This window comes from Chiroxiphia lanceolata, chromosome 25 (genome assembly GCF_009829145.1).
Source record: "Chiroxiphia lanceolata isolate bChiLan1 chromosome 25, bChiLan1.pri, whole genome shotgun sequence".
NCBI lineage: Eukaryota > Metazoa > Chordata > Aves > Passeriformes > Pipridae > Chiroxiphia > Chiroxiphia lanceolata.
The window spans coordinates 2,080,914-2,096,991 of record NC_045661.1 but is presented as its reverse complement, the minus strand read 5'-3'; the positions used below and the strand labels follow the sequence as shown (position 1 = coordinate 2,096,991).

Genomic DNA, 16,078 nt, shown 5'->3' with positions numbered 1-16,078 from the left:
GTAGCACATGCTACCAGATTTGTAATCCTGTTTGGATTTTAGAGAGCTCTTAGATGTGATACACTAATATGATCAGGAAGGACACTTGGCTGAATCCATAGGGAGCCTGAGGATGCTGAGCACAGTGTGGAGCCTCAGCTGGGGAATGGAATATTAATGCAGCAGCCGAGTGATTTGTCTTGTGTGGTTCATAGCCCTGGTTTTTATTGAGGCTGGTAAATTACTTTACCTTGGCTTATAAAAATTTCAAGTTCTCTTAACGTTCTTTACTCTCATGAAACTACTGTTGCCGTTACAATAAAGATGATCGTTGTTTCGATTGTAAATCTTTCATTTTTGAAGTGGTTCCAATTTCCAGAGCAGCTTAAGGCTGGAGTGAAGTACCAATCTTGGAAAAAAAAGAAGTGAATGTAAAATCCCCTCTCCTCTCCCACACCTCTTCCCTGATTTCTGGGAGAGCAGAGTCTCTTGCATTCCCTCTGCTCCTAGTCCTGTGCTTCTTGGGGAATATGGGAACAGAAATGGCCATATTTTAAAAACCATTTTGGGGGGTAGCAAACACTCTTGCAAGTGTTTGGTTCACAGAGTTGTTCCCCTTCAATCCAGACTGTGTTTCAAGCTACTCTTGCCCATTGGGTTCTTAGGGGTTTTTTTTTTATATATTAAAATGTGCAAGGATTATTCCAGTTCATCTGGTCAAACAGCTGGTTCTTCCCCTGCTGGACCAGATCTTTTCTGAAGAGTAGATTTTGTAAGTTCCACTTAAAATACATATTTTTGGGGTCCTTTTTTTTTTTCCCCAACACGGTTAAGAAAAGTCAGGGCTGTGGAAAAAAAAAAATCTGTTTCTGTTGTTCTCAGCTCAGGTTTTGGGACTGGATTGTTTTATGCCTGGCAAGTTTGGCCCTTTATCTCACAGAACTTGTTCTTTTTTTTTTTCCTCACGTGTTCATTCCACGATGTTTATTTTCTGAGTTTGTCCCTTCCCAAACACCATGTAAATCCCGTGCTTTGGGGATTTGGGAACTTCTTCTAAATCTTACTGTCCTGCTGATTTATGCCAACACTAAGCCCTGATGGTCTCTTGGCTGCTCTGTTAGAAGTGCAGCAGTTTACATTCATGTTTTTATTGCGTTTAATTATTTTTAGCACACCCCATTTTTCAGCAGCAGCAGCTTCACATTTTTCGGTGTCCTTTCTTCATTAATTTGTGTTAAGCATTCTGATTTCTTGAAGGAAAGCTGTGCAAATGCCTGTCTTTGGGAGGATGAGTGGTTCTTCGTGGAGCAGAAAGTTCTGTTCACAGGAGGCTTTGAAAATCTTGTTCCATTGCTGTAGTTTTGGAACCTCTGCAGAGAGGTAAATGGATTTATTCCAAAGTTTTAGTCAGTCTCGAGTTCTGCCCTGATCTTACCATTAAAAAAATAGTTTATAACTTGTATTATACATTCTTTTGGAGATTCTAAATCCACACCACCACGCTGAGTTTTGCAGTTTATGCCAATAGTCCTGCCTTGAACAGGGTTTGATCAGTCAAAATTGGCAGTTTTGGTTGGAATTTTATATTAAAGGTGATTTACTTCAGTTTCTGATCAGCATGGGAGTGCCAACCATGCTGAGCTAAACGGGTTTCTGAGTGGGCTGTGGGGGAGAGCCTGTCAAAAACGGGGCAGCTGAGAAGCTTTTAATTTGGTTTTAACTTCATCAAAGCAGAAGAGTGTGAGGGGAGAGAAGCAGCAGCACACCTTGGGTGACTCACCAGTGCCAGGTAATGGTTCTGAGCCTGCTCAGCTCCTGTGCCAGCACAGGAGGTGATGGACAACCAGGGATAGTGGCAGAAGATGTGCTGGAATTCCTGGTTTTTTCCTTTTTTTTTTCTTTTTCCCTTTTTTCTTTTTTTTTTTCCCTCCACTGGTGATGGTCACAAAGGTACAATAGACACTGAGGCACCCAGGTTTGAGGAGGGAGGGAGGCAAAACTGTAACATGCTGGAAGCTTTTGAGCTGTAGAAACTGGTGCTTTGCTTTATGTAATTTGTCTGTGAAGTGTTTATTTTTATAACAGATCATATTGTTGAACACATGGTTCTTCAAATCTTACAAACTGATCTCCGTGAGTTTAATCTTTGGTTGAGAAGTGGATGTTCATCTGTTGGGGGGAGGCAGGATGTGAAAATGAAGCAGATGGATATTTAAAGGGACACTGTTGCTGGCATATAGGAGATGTTAGCTTGGGGGAGGGGGTCACACCTATATGTGGAAATTATATATTCTGTATGTATATGATCAAATAGAAAAACGTTCCCTGAGCTTTCGAGTATTTTCCTACGGTTTTGGGAGGTTCAAAGATAAGTTCTGATCAAATAGGAAGCAACACTAACTGTTCTGTTCTTGCTGTCCAAGGTGACTTTTTGTTTCTTAAGTGCTCTGAGGAGCATCAGAGCTCCGAGAGCCGCCAGTGTCCTCTCGAGGCCTCCCCAAAAATCAAGTTTCAGACTCCCCACTTCAGTAGCTGACTGGCATTTGAATGTCTTTTCACTGAACTCTTTCTACTAAAAACAAACCACGACTCAGATTTCTAAGTCTAGTCAAGTCCTGCCACGTGCTGACTCTGTATCAACCACTGTTGGCCCCGACTCCAGCCTTCCTGCCCCTGCAGCCGGTCCAGCATGCTCAGTGTGACTGCAGCCCACCCTTGTGCATAATGCTTTGTATATTGGGGGCGAGGGGGTTTTTTATATATATATTTTGGGGAGGGGAGGGGGTGGGTGGCGGGGTGGGACGGAGGAAATCCTCGAATCAGCTTAAGCCAGACTTAAAAATGTGTGTAAAAGCCCCCGAGGTCTGTGGTGTGTGAGTGCGCGGGGGTGAGTGCGCCTGGGAGCGTCCGACATCCCGTCCCCTTTGTGTTCAGAGCTTTGTGAGTTTGACTTTTTTTTAATTTTTTTTTCTTTATTTTTTTTGGCTTTGGTTTCGTTTTTCCTCTCCTGCAGAAGCAATTGTTCACGAGATTTAAAATTTGTAAATAAGAGCTGCGTTAATTTTCTTTTCGGTTTAACATCGGGAGGTAGAGAGAGGAGGAGGAGACTCCAGGTAGGGCCTTGGGCAAGGCATCATTCTGTGGTATGCAATGAATATTTGTCTTGAGTATTTGCAATCCCCTGCTGAGCTTTCCTAAAAATCGGGCTCTTTGCAGTTCCCCTCCCCATCCTCTTTTAATTTTTCTTCTTTTTTTTTTGGTTGATCTCAAGAGCAGACAGAAAAGGGGGCAGCTGCAAACAGTCACCTCTGGGCCCAGTGGGGTTGGCAACTCTTGCAATACCTTGACAACACTGAGATAAGCATGGTACTAGGAGTTAAGTCTGAATGTAACATTAATGCTTTATTTAAAATAATAAAAAAAACAAACCCCAACCCACGCTTTCTTCTTGTTTTGTTTTTCCAAGGGGTTGAAGTGAACATGACTGTCGACCATGTTCGTGAATTTATAGATGCAACATTCATTGGTAGAATTGTGTGATGGTCTTTTGTGCTACTTAATTTTACATATTCCAGTCTCTGTATGTACCTGCAAAGAAAGAAAGAAAAAAAAAAATAAAATAACAAAACCCTGCTTTGCTTTTATTGAAAGGGTTCCCAGGACTGCATACCTGCTCCTGAGCTCTGTTTTAAGTATGTGTATCCTTCGCTTGTATTTTGTATTAAAAAAAAAAAGAACCACGAGGAAAAAGAACCCTTTATTGTTCAGCATGTTGGAATTGTGTCCCCTCTTTTATTTTTCTCCTTTTTGGAATATATTAAGCAACTCATTCTTCTGTATCTTTTATTTTCTTTTGTAAACTTTTCGGTTTTGTTTAAAAATGGCTTTATAAAAGGGCTTTTATAACCCATAAACACGAGTTGTGTAATTCTTCTGCTGTTTGAAGGTATCACCCTCCTGTGGTTGGTTTTCTGTGAATGTCAGCGAGGTGTAAAATGTGTTTCTCTTCCAGGATGTGTGGTGGTTTGGGGATTAATTCCTTGGAAAACTCGTGTGTCCTCTGAGGAGGGGAAGTCGGGTTTTGGCCAGAAGAGTTTGGGCAGGTGTGACCTTCCCATCACTACCTGTGAGGTGAGGGGGGAGAAATTCCAAATTAAGTCATGTTGGCTGTGAAAGCCCAACCTGTGCTTTCCCACCATTCCAGGAGAGCCGTGAGTTGGGATTTTAGGACTCAAACCCACTTTCAGTGATGACAAGGAGGGACAAACCCAATGCACATCATGGTCACCTCCAGGAGCCTCCTGAGCAGTCGAGAGTGTTTTGTGTTCCCCACGTGTGTCCCAGCAATGGCAGCAGCCCCGCAGCTTAGGGAAGAGGACACCTGTCCATATTCCTTGGGAATATGGGATAAATCCCCGAAATCCTGCTTGGCTGGTTGTCATGCCAGCGGGGAGGGTTGGCCCGGGCACAGGGTGTTTCTCCGTGTGTTGTCCCACGCGGGAGGTCACGATCCATCGTCTGTGCTCTTCATAAATCCATTGGAGCACATTCCATCCCGTTTCCAGCAGAATCGGTGGGATCCCGGTAAGTTCAGAGCCGTTTTTACCGATTTTTGGCTCGTTTTTGGTGTCCTGCCCGCGCCGCGCCAGGAGAGGGCGCGCTGGGACGGCGCCTCATCCCGCTCCCTCCTTCCCTTGGGATGAGCTGGGAAAAACTCTGGAATAACACCCTGGAATGCAAGTGTTCTCTTAGCGCCATGAACGGTGGACGCTGCAGTTTGGGTTGTGTTTTATTTGTGGATGATTTTAAAAAACCGAGGCGGTTCGTCAGGACAAACACCCGGAATTGTTTGTTCCTCACAGGGATGAAGCTGAAGCTGCTTTTGGGGAACATGTTTTCCTGAAAGGTTTGGGATGGCAGAACATGCTTGGAGCCCTATGGATGAGTAGCTTTGGGATGTGTTGTCCTTGCCCCAGATCAGCAGGACACTCAACCAAAATGAAGTCGTGGTCTTGGAGCAGTGGGACAGGAGAACAGGCTGCACCAGGGGGTGGTTAATTAATGTATTTGCTTTTAGAGATTATTTGGGGTACTTTATGAAATGCCATCTCCGTGTCTGGCTGCAGGTTCTCTACCTATTCCCTTTATTTTATCCCACAGGGTGGTAAAATGGGGTTCTGTAACCTGGGAGTGTTTGCTCTTGGCTGCTGCTGCTGACAGTGATGCTCCAGGCTTTTGGAACGGAGTGCTTTAATGATGGGAATGGAGTGGTTTAATCACCCAGCTTATGGCATTCCTGTCTTTTCCTTTTGAACAGGGCAGCCAATTAACCTTGCCAGGTACTCCTACCTCACTGCTGTGGCATCTGCAGTCCTGTGCTGCAGTCTTGACATGGATTCTTGATCCTGGAGCCGAGTTTCCTTCAGGTCCTGCTGCACTACTTCCCTTTTGGGCTGCTTTTCTCCTCAGCTTTGCTCTTTGGAGCCCAGTGCATTTCCTGACTGCTCCATCCTGCTGGCAGCTGCTTTGCCAGCATAACTTAAAGAAACTTCCCTAACAAAAGTTCCCATTGGCTTTGTGGCGTTTGCAGGGAATTAATACCAGAAACAAACTATTTGTTTCTGGGTTTACTGGACGTGCATCTGAGCAGTGGACACGGATAAGGTTTAGTAACTCCAGCAAGTGCTGCCAAAGCAGGGGAATAAGATCCCCTTGGCAAACAATCCTCGCTGTCAAGTTTTAATCTGAGAGAATTTTGCCTGGGGAATATCCTGTTTGTGTCCCTTTTTGGTTAGCATTTGGTTCTAGGACGAAAATCAAGTCCAAAGGTGGAATTCAAGACGGGATCTGTTTGTGGCAGCACAGCTTGTTTGGGCCCTACAGGTGTCCTTGGAGGAGGGAATAGGGTTGGTTTGAAGAGCTGCTGTTCTGAGCAGAGCAGGGACAGGACCCAGGGAACGGCTGGAGCTGTGTCAGGAAGGTTTAGGTTGGATTTCAGGAGAAGGTTCTTCCCCCAGAGGCTGGTTGGGCACTGACCAGGCTCCCCAGGGCAGTGGGCACAGCCCCAAGGCTGCCAGAGCTCCAGGAGGGTTTGGACAACTCCCCCAGGGACAGGGTGGGATTTTGGGGTGTCTGTGCAGGGCCAGGAGCTGGACTGGATGATCCCTGTGGGTCCTTCCAGCTCAGGGTATTCCATGATTCTGTTCTTGCCCATCCTGCATGTTGAAGGGGAAAACTGGGTTTTCCCAGCAAATTCCCTGCACTTTAAAAGCATGTTTTTCAGGTGTAGTTTTGATGCAGCAAATTGCAAGTGAACAGGTTTGGAGTTTTTACTTCTTTCGCTGGTGTTTGGGGTCCGTGTCCCACGCAGTGCGATAAATCAAGCACAGATATCACTAATAATTTAAATTCCTGCTGTCCAGGGGTGCAGGAGAGCTCTGGAGGTGTCTGTGTCTGCCCCTGGTGCACTGATTGAAGAGCCCTGGGGCTCTGTGCCCTGTGATTTGATGGGTTCACTCTGCTCTGTGGGCTCAGAACCACATCCGGGGCTCACACACATCTCCAGCTTCGCAGTTTTCTGTAGCCCAGGAAATGGGTTTGTGTGTTTTGGTGTTTTTTTGGTTTTCTTTCTTTTTTTCCTGCAGAGGGTCAAGTTCAAGTGCAGTTCTCCCCCTGTGGGCAGCCCTGGAATGCACTCCCCCCGTGGATCCAGACCAGGAAGGGACAGTTCCTGCTCCTGTGGATGCTGAGCTGAAGTTTCTGGGTCAGGCTGAGCCCTTGGCCTCAAACCATGGTCACAGTTCTCCCTCCTGCGTGGGCAGGGGCTCGATGGACACCAAACACAAACAACCCTGCACAAAGCCAAAGCCATTTCCTCCTCTGCCTCATCCATAACATTTCATTTGCCCTCCAACAGGATAAATTTGGTTCGATATTCAAGGTTCTCCTTCATATTCACTCGTGAGTTGTGCAGCTCGAAGAGGAGCTGGGGCTTTATTTGAATATTTATTTGAATAATCGCTTGTCTTTCAGGTTGAATAACATTTGTGTTTTGAGTAGATAACAGTTCCAGCAGAACTACATTTCCTGCTGTCACAATATCTTCAGCCTTAAGCATTTCTCACTGAGCCCTTGGCCTTGGTAGGAGGGTTTGGGTTGCATTATCAATTAGTGCCTTTCCTTAACAGGGGGGGTCTGTTGCCTTTGGTTGTTGCAAACCCTTTCAAACATTTTTGATTAATTGCAGTGTTTTATGTCTGAGAACTTCTGTCTTCTTCCTCTTGTGAAATGAAGTCAGTACTGATTTTTTTTTTTTTTAAACAGTCTCTGCTTGGATTTCTTTCTATTTTTATTTTTTTTTTAGCTAAATGTTTCTGAATGTTTTATGAAGAGGATATTATTGTAGTGTTTCTGCTTCACTTCCTGAATGAAGGGAAGGAATAGTCTGAGTACAATCCTATTTACTACATAGAGCTGTCATTTCTTTTTCCTTAAACTGGCCTTATTTTGATTTTTTTAAATTAAAATTTAATTTTAAATTTTAATTCCTTTTTAGAACTTCACTGCTGATTATGATACTGCATTTGAAACAGTTTCTGTTCCCAGAACCAGTTCAGTACATTAGTTTTAAATTAATAAGTAACACATTTCTCAAAGGCAGACCAGGCCTCACATTTGGAAGTGACTCATGTTCTTTCAGTCTCACTCACATTAAACTGGTTTTACACCTTCAAATGCATAAAAAATCCACTTAAGTGACTTTTAAACATTTCTCCCATTTCCTTCTTTTGTAGAGCAAGGTGCCAGAAGGAAAAAGAAAATATCCTTGGGTGCAAATCCTTGTTCTCACTCTTGATTCTCCTTCTCCCCCCTCCCCGCCGAGGGCTTTTGAGTGTAAAAAAAAGAGCAAGTTGCAGAGTTTAACGACTTGTGGTGCCTCTTATATTGCGTTTTCCCACGTGAGTGAAACGCAAACATAAATGTTTTAACACAAAATCACGGAATTGTGGAATGGTTTGGGTTGGGAGGGGTCTTAAACATCACCCAGTGCCACCCCCTGCCACGGGCAGGGACACCTTCCATGGGACACCAGGTTGCTCCAGCCTGGCCTGGGACACTTCCAGGGCTGGGGAAGTGGTTTCCCAGCTCCTCTGGGCAACCTGTGCCAGTGTTGGATTCCCCGGGTGGGACACTGGGCAGGTGCCCCTGGAGCAGAATTCCAGAGGGCTGGAAAGAGCAGCGGGCGGAGCGTGGGAAGGAGGCTCTGGGGAGCTGCTCCCTTTGCACCTCCAGTCATTAAAAGGGTTCCAACCCGACGAGGAAGAGCCCAGGTCTCTGATCTGAGGGCAGGAGACTGTGCTAATTAACAGAAACAGAAATTCCCAGGACTTTTTAAGTGCTGGAAGAAGGCATTGCTGCCACCAAAACAAATAACCCAGCTTTAAAGCTAAGCCTGGCCCAGCTGGCAGGGAAGCTGTTGGCAAACAGACTTTTAAAAATAAATAAATAATTAAATAAAAAGCTGCCACCTCCTTTTCCTTGGCATTTCTCAAGCCTCCCTTTGGCTCTCCAGGCTTTTCCCTGGATCTCGTGGCCCTACAACGAGGGAGGGCTGGGAAATGCCATCTCCAGGGCTGTGTGGCATCTGTGCTTCCACAGCAGCTTCAAAACTTGTCAGTGGGGATAAAGTTTGTCCTGGTGACAAACTTGGGGACTCAACCTGCTGCTAATTCCAGCACATTCCTCACGGGGATGTGGCTGGAGTTATTATTGTGGCTGGAGTTATCCTGGAGTTATTATTGTGGCTGGAGTTATCCTGACTGAAAGGAAAAGCCACTTGAAGCCAATTTCTTGTGGTTTTGGGAATCTTTTCCATGTAACTGAGATTTGCTGTCAGGTCCCTGCAGCCCTTTTACAGCTGAAGGAAGGAGAAGCTGCTCTCTTTATAACGGGGGGGGGGAACGTTGAGAAAAAGGAAACTTTGAGGGAAAGGAGGAGGGAAAACCACAAGGAGGAGGATGCTGAGGGACCTCTCCACGTGTGTCTGGACACAGCTGGAGCACCTTGGATTGTTCCTTCAGGCTTTCAGGGAGAAGTGGCCCATCAGCTGGTGGTTCTGGGCTGCAGGGGAGGCACAGTAACAACTCTGTTCATCCAGGGGCAGAATTAACTCTGATCTCTTCCAGCTCCCCTGTTCAGGCTCCCACAAGAGGAAAAACTCCCCTACAAAAAAAAACAAGACAGGAAAAAAAAAAATTCCCTCTGTAAAAAGCAAGACAAGTGACAGCCCAACCCACTCCAGGAGAGGTTTCCTGGCTCCTTAAAGGAAAAAAAAAAAAAAAAAACCAGGAATAAGGAGGGGGGTTAGTAGATCATCCTCTGGAGCTGATCCCATTATGACAGGGCTCATTACATCACATTTGGGTGCTCACTCTTCCATATGGGACACGGGGGACCCTGTCTGGGCCCACTGCTGGGGAAATGTCTCCAGTGCTGTTTGTGTGTCTTGACCCCAGGCAATCCTTCCATTCTTCCCTCGTTAATCCAGTGATTTGTGGAATGCCAGTGACCCCTCAGCCAGTCTCCTGAGCTGCCAGGGCTGGGAGTGACACGGAATTGTCAATAATAATATCTGGGGGAGTTCGTGGTGGAGCAATTTTTTTTTTTAACATTCAGGTCAAAGTCAGCCCCCCCGGGGTTTCAGAGGGTGAGGCTGATTGGAATTAATCGAATTAATTGCAAAGTTATCGATGCATCTGGGCTATTGGTAGTTTTTATTTCGTTGGGGAGTAGCAGGAGCAAAGGAGTTGCTGCCTTGGGTGGTTCTAGGATATCTCCTGGTGCTGGGATAGCCATAAAAATTCTAGAGAAGCGTGGCACAGAAAGGAAAATAACTTCTAGAGGCAGGAAAGGGAGAGGCACAAAAACCTGGGATGGTGGTAAAAGAAGTGAGATAGAATCATCAAGCCATGACAGCCACGTTTGCCCTGCTCTGTCATGATGAGATTTGAGTGGAAAACTCTCACTATTCTTTTGATGATCCTTTTTTTTGTTGTTGTTAATTAATGAAATCATTAAGGTTCTCCCAATCCTAAAGGGCCACTTCCCTGTTTGTTTGCAGGCAGGTGTCCTCCTCCACCCTCAGCTACTCCAAGGCAGGATTCATCCTCCAAAAAAAAATAGATGAATCTTCTCTAACAGCTGGAAAGGAGCAGAGCTTGGGTGTCTTTATTCTGCAACCTGTGCAGAATAAGGTGTCCTTATTCTGCAACCCCTTCCTGCAGTACAAGGGCTGCAGAACAAACACTCTGGGAAATATTTGCTCTGTGTCCTGTAACAGGGTGCCCGTTGTTTACCTGCAGCAAACATCCACCCCTGAGCTGGATAATAAATTAGTCAAGGAAAGGCACAGTTTTAATCTTCTGAAGTTTCATAGATAATTATTCTTGATCGACTGGTTTGACAAGAACTGTCTTTTCCAGCCAGTGGGGCTGGGGTGGGTTCTGGAAACGTTTTACAGTTATTTTCTGTTTCGGGTTTCCTGCTTCACCCAGTAATGGTGAATAGGGGCAGTTTTCTGAAAGAACTGACCCCAAGTTCTGCAGAAAAACTGCCTGGCAGAGCTGAGAAGTATCACCCAAGACAAGGACATGGACTGGAAGAATTGTGGAAGGATTGTGGCTCTGTGGGAGAAACAGGGACGGGAGGGAAAAAATTGTGAGCGGGGAAGAAAAGTCAAGGGCACTGTCAGGAGGAGTCTGGGGAGGACACCTCCAGTGTGGCTTTAGGTGCTGCCTGGAGAAAGGGTTTGGATTTAGAATCAAAGAATTCCCATTGTTTAGGCCCTGCTTTATCCAAGCAACTGGAACTTTTTACCTCCCTTTGCAGATGAGCAGAATTTCCTTAAAGGAACGAGATGGCCCCCGACTGGAGCAAACAGCCAGACCTGCTTTTTCTTCTGGTTGTCCCCGTTCAGGAGGGACTTGTATCAGTGAGTTATTGTTCAGTTGAGGTCACCAGGGCCCCTGGTTTGGGCTGTGTCCCACCCAAAGCCCCCCAGGTGCCACGGGCAGAGCTCGGGGCTGACGCTGCCCTGGGAAATCGAGTGGATGGCTCATGGGGTGCATCATTTGCAAGTGGCTGAGCAAATGTGTTGCAGGGAAAGGCTGGGGAAGACTGAATGGGAGCTGACAGTTTCCTTGGCACCCGAACCAGAAAGAAATCCATGGCTTTGTTTCTTGCTTAGCAGAACTAAAGGGCAAGCAAGGCACGGGGTGGCTTTAAGCTGCTGGTACCAAACGTGCAGGGTGGGAAAGAGTTCAACGCATAGGCAGCTTTCTCTAACCAGATTTGAATCAAAATAGGCTGTTTTCACAAGGAAGAGCCTCAAATCTTATGCCTCGAGCTGGAAATTGTAAACTGACACTGGAGTTGGCTGCTTTGCCCCGTGGCAAAGTGATTCTGGGCTGCAGTGAAATCAAATTCACCCCCTTGGGGTAAGAGTGGGAGGGAGGGAGTGGGATGTGAGTAATTATCCGATGCTCTGGTGAGGAAAAGACCTTTCAGAGGAGGGTGGGACCCATCCCAAACTGGCATCTACCAGGCACTGGCCAGGAAATTCTTCCCTGCCTTGTTTATAGGACTGAGGTGGGCGAGCAGTGATGTGCTGGGAGGGAGGAGAGGCAGGCTGGTATCGAAGCAGAATAAGGAGGTGCAAAGTGCCCTTTCTCTTCCCAGTGGCCTTCCTGAGTTGTGCCGGGCTGTCCTTGGGGTGCAGAGGGTTAAAGAGCCCTCCGGGGCCAGAACGGGGAGCTCTGCAACGCTCAGGATTAAAGTTCAGAGAGCTGGAGCCCGAGCTCTGCAGCCTGTGGCTGCTGTCACAGGGCACCAAACCAGAGCTGGGGCTTCCTCTGCACCCGTGGGAAACGCGGCTTTACCTGCAGCCCGGAGGTGACAGCCCAGCAACCGGCAGAGCAGCCTCGGGGGCCGAGGAGGAGCCGTTTGTTCCGTTCCTCTCCCGAGGGAAGCTGTTTGGATTTCACGCTGCCCTTGTGGTCGCCCGTTTCTCCTCGTGCACCCGCAGCGAGGACGTCCCTCCCTGCCGGGTTCCTCCGTGGCCTCCTGGCAGGACGAGGGGGCAACCCCAGCTTTGCCAGGCCGGTGGCACCGCTCAGAACCCCAGAGCAGCACGTGGAGCCCGGGGCAGGGGGGTTGGCAGGAGCAGGCAGGGGTTAAGGATGCAGCCCAGGGACCGAGTGTTTGTCCTGCTCTCTGCAAACAGAGCAGACGTGCCCAGATTGCAGCTCTTCCCCTCTGTGCCGCTGGTGCTGAGCAGCGAAGAGGGGGAGCCAGGCCAGGATCAATAAGGGGTTTGACAAGTTTGTTTGCTTGGCTGCAAAAGGCCTTGGGGTGCAGTGAGTGGTACAGGGTGACCCCACCTCCCCACCACACACCAAAATCTCCCTGATGGGTTCTTATGTGAGACAGGCTTTGCAGAGGCTCAAAACCATGAGGTTGTTTCTTGGGCTTGAGACTCACGATTAAAAGCAAATAAATAAATGGCTTCCTGGTTCGGGCTGTTTATGGCTGGTGATGTTTCCAAGCTCTTTTTTTTTTTTTTTTCTTACAACCAAAACACGAGGAAATGGATATTTTTTTAAAAAAAAAGAAAAAGAATTTAAAAGAAAAGAAAAGAAAAAAAAATCCACGACTGCAACCGCTCCAAAACTAAATATTGTGAAACTTAGGGGAGATAAAAATTATGCAAAGCTGATAGAGGGCTGATCCAGTGCCCTCCCTGCTGCCTCACCCAGGGAAAACCGGCTGCCTGCACCGTTTTATGGGGGTTGTGACACTGAGGAAGGACAGAGTGAGGCTGTGGGATGTTGCAGCTTGGTTTGGCTGTTGGAGAGGAAGCAAGAACGTTGTGCTGTTCCCTTCAGCCCCCCCAGGAATGGGCACCTTCCAGCCTGGCACTGCTCCAGCCAGAGGCAATCACAGAATCCCGGGATGATTTTGGCAGGAGGGGACCTTAAATCTCGTGTCACCCCACCCCCTGCCCTGGGCAGGGACACCTTCCACCTTGCTCAGGGCTCCATTCAACCTGTGCCTCTACCAAGCAATTCCTACTGCCACAGAAAACACAATCCCTGCTGTTTCCCTGCCCCAGATTCTCCCTCCTCACTGGTGCTGACTGTGGCAGTTTTTGCCTGTGCAAGAGCTGACTTTGCAGCTCCCTTTTCCATCCCTTGATTTTCCAACCCTGACGTGTTGGAGGGTCCCTGTCGCTCCAGGCCCTGCTGCTCTGGGCACCCACCCACCGCCTCTCAGGCCTCGTCAGGGAGTCAAAATGCTCTTTTTTGGGGCACCCCACGCTCTGAAAGCTGTAGCCTGGTGGCTTCTCCTGAAGTGCCTGAGACAAAAATACATTTCCTGTTTAGAGAGAGAGCGAAGATCAGCCCCGAAGTGCGGCCGCCTGCTCTGGTACCTCAAGTATAAACAGCCCGTGCTGCCTGTGCTTGTTCCAGTGCCTTTTTCTCTCTAAAGGTCCATTAAACACAATTACACAAAGTCCATCTCCTGGCAGCATCACTCCTGACAGGCACAAGAGTTTTAGAAGCGTCAACTCGTCGGGGAAGATCCCCCTAAAGGCCCCCGGTGTGAATTCCCACCTTTGTTCTCGGGGCAGCAGCACCAAACGCCACCAAAGTGTGTTCCTACAGGCATTTCCCTGACACTTTTCCACCTTTGGTGACTGAGTTCTCTGTAAATATCACTCAGCCTGCCTGGGTGGGGTGCTGAGGTTGGGTTTGTGTTCTCGGCTCACGGGGAGAGAAAGGTTTGGGTTGTGAGTCAGCAGCTGCTCTGCAATCAAGGTCAGGACTTGCATTTTCTGTAATTAAGCACAAAACGGGCTTAAAGCCACCCTTAGGCCAGCCTGGGGCTCCCAGAGTCGATCAGAGCATCCATGAAATTCATCTCTGGAGGGGACCAGGGTCGTGCCTTCTCTCTGTGGGGCTGCAGCAGAGGAATCTGAGCTGTCACAGCTCATCCCGTGCCCAGGTGAAGCTGGCAGGTCTCCTGCTCCCTGGCTCCTTGCTTTCTCTGCCACACGTGGTGCTTCCCAACCCCTGTCAATATTCTGGTCGATACCACCAGCTCTGCCTGGCTGGGTACATGAGATTTAGATAAGGCCAGGGCAAATCTGTGCCATGATCTAATCAGGCACGAGCAGCTGGGATGGCAGTTTGACTCCGTATTTCCCCTGTTTGATAGATAATTCTGGTTTGCACATTCCCATGATGGCTCAATCCTGCATTATTCTGAAGCTTCTGATCCTGCTTCAGAATCAATTATTGGGCCCATTTATAAGCCCAGGACTGGATCCAGTGAAACCAGAGTATGACCAAGGTCATACCAAGGCTGTTATTGCCGTGTTTGGGTACCCGAGTTCATGGTCTAAATTTTCAGAGCTGCTGATCCCGCTGAAGATCCCAACTGAGCTCTTGCCAAAGTGCTCCTGGGAACTCGGGGTGGGATCTCCAGTGGCTGGAAATGCCAAGTTCTTTTGGTTTTGCTCAGTTCTGGGGACGTGTCACCTGGAAGGAAAGAAGGGCCTGAGGAGGGAGGAGTGGAAGTTCCACCAGAGTGTGGCTGTGTTTTGTGTCTGTGGTGATGTGTCCTTTCCCCCCGAGGCCCTGCAGGCAAACCTTGGTGGTTCAAGGAAGGACTGGAGGTGGCCCTCAATGCTCTGGGCTGGGGGACAAGGTGGGGATCAGGCACAGGGTGGACTCGAGGGTCTTGGGGGTCTTTTCCAACCTCAGTGATTTTGTGATTCTGAGCAAACCCTCTGCACCTCCAAGAGGTTTTGGTCTTCTGTACTGGTATGAAACACTAAATGTTAATTTATCCTGTGACTTTTGAGAGAAACAAGGCTTTCTATGCCCTGCCCCAACCCCTGTTGTTGGTGTGGACACGTGTAGAGCTCTGAGGTCCCCAGTGCCAGTGGGATGAGCAGAGCCTCCTCTCAGTGACATCCAGGAGTGTCCAGCACCACAGCCTGCAATTTCTGCTTTAAAACCGGCTGCCTGGGCCTGAACCAAGATCACACAGTGACTCAGAGCCGGGAATAGAAGAGAGGAAACTGCAGTTCATGCTGCTTGTCTGACCACTGAGCCCAGCAGTGCCCAGCTCCTCCTGCTCCGTGTGGGCATTTGGGAACCCACCTAGGGACAGTCATCTGCTCCAGTGCAAGAGAGGGAGGAGAAGAGAGAGAGAGAAAAAAAAACCCCAGACAACCAGCACTAATAGCCATTAAATTGCTCGTGAACCTCTCTGCCTAGAAAACAGGGGCAGTTCTCCCCACCCAAATTTGGATTCTGGCACTTCCCCAGCTGAAGTCATAGCCCAGCTCTCCAGCGCTTTTTGTTGGGTTTGGATTTTTTTGTTACCGAGTTCCTGCATCTGGAGTGCCAAAAAATCTCTTCTTTTTTTTTTTTTTCCCTTTTTTTTTTTTTTCAGGAAACAGCAGTGTCATTTCTGCTCGTCAGCCACCCCAGTGAGGGAGTTCTCATCAGCTCAAGTGACAACAAATGCAGGTGCTCCTCTGCTTTTTCTGTGCAGGGCGAGTCCTTTCAGCAAACTTTGGGAGGGAACAGCTGCTCCCAGTAAAAACACCAACTATCCCGCTGACCCAAGCTGAAATGTGACGTGGAAATGGGATTTTTGACCTTGAGAGGTACAAAGCTGCTCAAAGGAGGGACCTTGTGAAGATTAAAAATAACTAATCTTTTGTAATGCTCCTGTAACTAATAGAGCTGGATGAATTCATGGCAAAACCAGGGGCCAAATCTTTAAATAGCACAAACCAGCCCAAGTCTTTCGACGACTTTTGAAGTCTTCAGCTGAAGAACTGGCCCAAGCATTTGCAAACATTCATTTAGGAACAGCTGGTTTTGTCAACTGCATTCTTGCCTCATTTTTCCTATCCTCTGCTCATTTTGTTCACACACACACACACACACACACGAAAAAAAAAGATACTTGTTGCTGCAGATGTTTAGGAAAGGCTGTTTTGTCTAAGGGTTCTCATCTGGATGGA

The 16,078-nt window shown here is 47.7% G+C and overlaps 1 long non-coding RNA gene across 1 annotated transcript; it reads left to right on the top strand.

The window, feature by feature from the left end:
- Positions 1-9,432: 9,432 nt before the first annotated feature.
- Positions 9,433-10,467, top strand: LOC116798410. The gene is made up of 3 exons (XR_004360890.1): positions 9,433-9,654; positions 10,100-10,200; positions 10,233-10,467. It is a non-coding gene; the product is annotated as an uncharacterized LOC116798410 (long non-coding RNA).
- The last annotated feature ends 5,611 nt before the right edge of the window (positions 10,468-16,078 follow it).